Source organism: Eulemur rufifrons, chromosome 7 (genome assembly GCF_041146395.1).
Source record: "Eulemur rufifrons isolate Redbay chromosome 7, OSU_ERuf_1, whole genome shotgun sequence".
Taxonomy (NCBI): domain Eukaryota; kingdom Metazoa; phylum Chordata; class Mammalia; order Primates; family Lemuridae; genus Eulemur; species Eulemur rufifrons.
The window spans coordinates 129,537,386-129,540,934 of NC_090989.1; the positions used below are offsets into that span (position 1 = coordinate 129,537,386).

General features: G+C 35.6%; 1 non-coding gene across 1 annotated transcript; it reads right to left on the reverse strand.

Moving 5' to 3' along the window:
• Positions 1 to 2,911: 2,911 nt before the first annotated feature.
• LOC138388972 (small nucleolar RNA SNORD74) lies at positions 2,912 to 2,991 on the reverse strand. The gene has a single exon (XR_011234419.1). It is a non-coding gene; the product is annotated as a small nucleolar RNA SNORD74 (small nucleolar RNA).
• Between the last annotated feature and the right edge of the window lie 558 nt (positions 2,992 to 3,549).

A 3,549-nucleotide genomic window follows, 5' to 3' on the forward strand; every position in this document is an offset into this window, starting at 1 on the left:
CCATCCATTGGTAAATTAAGAGTTCCCTAGTGAAGACAGAGAAAGGGGTTCACATTACATACCCTAAGTAGGTATGTATTTGAAAAGTCCCCATAAGATCTGTAGCTTTTCTGAAGTCTCCTTTTACAGATCTAGGGTACCACTCCACCTCATTGTTTACCTTCTTCCCACTAATTTTTGTCTCTCACCACCCTCCCTCTAGCCCTATCAATCCTCTCTTTTGTCAGCAGGCATTTATATTAAAACTTTCCTATCACCAAAGAGCTTTATACTTTGGATATTGATTTGTTTATATTCAGAAAACCAAAATATCTAGTTATTAGGATCCTCTTTAAAGGCTACAGAACAACAACCAGGACAACAAATTTTGGTGTTCTGTAGTGTCAGTTCTAAGTGAAAGGAACCTTAACCTCCATGTACATATCCCTGCTTGCTCTGGTTCTCCATTTTAAACACATTTTTTTTTTTTCTCACTGGGAGGAAGGAGAGTTGGTTTAGGACCACTGATTAATTTTACAGTAAAGGATAACAAAGCCTAAGCTTTAGTTTCACTACTTACTTTATCATCTTAAAAAACCTACTTTGTATTTCTGGGACTCAGTTTATCAACTGAAGAGTCCATACCACCAGCTTTTACTGTGAGCATTAAATGATAAACTGTGGCTAAAACACTTGGTATGGTGTGTGACATAATGAAATTTTGTACTAAATAACAGTCTCTGACTTTTTCCTACTGTCTGCCTAGTTTTAATTTATATGGTAGGTACAGAGAGAAAATTTCCCTATGTGATGCTTCACACTGCACAATTTCACAACACTAACTACATGACAGAATGAGTGTGATAGGGTAGAATTAAATGAGCTCTTGGTGTCAGACTGGCCTGTGTTTAAATCCTAGTCCTAATACTTTGTGGTTATGTGACCTTGACCAAATTCCTTACCTATAAGGTCTTCTGTTTTCTTATCTTTAAGAGTGAGATTAAAAATAATGACCCATTTACAGCATTGTGTTGGGACAATATATGAAAGCTATAGGCTAGCGTCTAGAATGTAAGCAAAAATCTAGTAAATGCTGGTTTTCATTTTTCTTCTCTGGTTTTCAATTTTTCCTCAATAGATAAACTGGGATAGGGGAGAGGGAGATTGTGAATTACTTCCTTACCTCTATAAAATCCAATTATTCTTAAAATTACTCTATAATTTTGATGATGATGATATTGGTAACAATCAACCCAAAATAGCTTATTATACACAATGATTTTTCAGGCTCTAGATACCTGAACATGAATTAGTTTGCAGGTTCAAATTCAGAAAGAGTTAAAACTATTTTCCTTTGCTAAAACTTAGCTCTTTGTTGGATAGCAAGTATTGGTAGAATTTACTTCTTGCTGAAGTATGGAGTTCAGTACCAACATTTCCAGCATAAAACACTGAAGTTCTACGGTGGCATTTCAAACACTGGATGTATTTCTGGCTCATTAACAATTAACACAGAAGAGACATATTTGTAATTCTTATTTTAGAATTATTATTAAAAAATCTGTAAACAACCTGAAAACTTAAAAATATTTATCCTTTTTTAAAAAATAAATTATAACTTCCTTTGTTTTATTTTAATGGTATTGTTGTTTTTCTATTAATCTATCCCCCAGATGTGAAAAATTTCTCTTCTGGAAGAAAATTTTCTGTATCCCTCCCTCCCCTTCTTCTTTCTTCTCTCCCTTTCCTTTGTCTTCCTTCTTCTTCCCTTTTCCTCCTCCTACCATTTTTCTTGTCTCTTCATCATCATTTGTCTTTACCTTTTCTCCCTCCTCTTCCTCTCCCTCCCCCTTTCTCTTTCTTTTACTCCCTGGCCTTCTCTCCATACATGTTCCATGAAAAAAGTTCAGTGGTTAGATAAGGTTGGAATTTTTCCAATCTCTTTCACTGGTTCCCACTGAACACATAAGACTGTGCCTTGTATCATCAATGCCTAAAGAATATCTCCACATTCCATTTATTATCTACAGGGCCATGTTAAGATTCTAAAGCTAAAGAACTTGTGATATGTTCCCACTTTTAATACATAGTATAGAACATGGAGTAAGTATAGGGAAGTCCATTTAAAATTTTAAATTATTCCCATTATGATGACAATGCTTTCTTTTAAAAAATATTTAATTACCTGTACCCACATACACACACAATTTTATCTATTTACATAAAAATCATATCACAATATTTTTTTTTGGTTAGGAAACTTTTTGCTCTCCTCTCTTTTTACTTCACTCACTTTTATGTCCTCTCTCACTTGTCCACTGTTTTACACAATCCCTCCTTTCTCCCACTAGATAACCCATGTAAACAGCTTTATTATTATCTCCCTTTTCTTTCATGTACTTGAAATCCTAAATACATCCTCAGAAAATTTTCGTCTTTGTTTTATAAAACCAAGTTTATATTATCACAGATTTCTATATCTTGCTTTTTTTCATAAAATAGTACCTTGGGGGGATCTCTCCAAGTCAATGGCCATATATATATAGTTCATTATTTTAATGGTTGTATAATGTTCCATGATGTAGACATGAAATAATGTAACTCTTTCCATATCGTAGTCACTTTGTTTTTATCTCTATTTGCACAATGCTGTAATAAACATCATTTTACATTTATCTTTGCATACTTGTGACTTTATTTCTATAGGATATATTTCAGAGGGGGAATCTCTGGGTGAAAAGGAATATGGATTCTTAGTTGTAATTGATGTTATTAAATAGTCTTCCAAAAGGCTATAAGGATACACATTTCCTCTGGCAATGAATGAGAGCACACCCATTTTACAAATCTCTGCCAGTAGTAGTTGTTATGGATAGCTCAGGGATAGCTCTAGCACCCTGTATCAAATCTTCTGGGCTTTATCTTGGATTTTTTATTTCCATCAGAGTGGTTGGCATTCATCAACACTCTCAGATGTCCCTCCCAACATAGGCTTCATCAGAGGCTGTCTCGGAATTGATTCATGCCTGGAATGGGTATTACTTGGAGGTGTCAAATAGCTTTAAGTTGATTATCTTCTAACTACAAGTGCCTTCTGTGTGTCTTCACTTTCTGCCCTGGGTTCTTCAATGACTTGGATGATGGTGAGGGTTTTCTTGACTTGCACTTATGTGCATTAACAACTCAGAAATGCTGGATGCACATTCCGTTGATTAATGCCCCGGCCTCCTTTCTTTGGAAAGGACAATTCTGGGAAAAATTCCCTTCACTTTTCAGGATGTCCTGATGGAACTGAGCCTCCACTGCCCACAGGGATGATCTTTATAACAAAAGTGACCCTGTTTTATCAGCTTTCTCCCCTTCTCTATCGAATTCTCTCCACTCTCTCACTCCTGCTCCCTGTGATTACCTCCCAGATAAGCCACCTGCACACAGATCCTTGTCTAGAGTCTACTTCCGCAAACCCAAGCACAGACAGCTCCTTCTGATATTTTTCTGTCTGATGGCTGTAAAATGGTAGTATTTTGTTGTTGTTTTAATTTTCATTTTCTCGATTATCAGTGAAGGTCA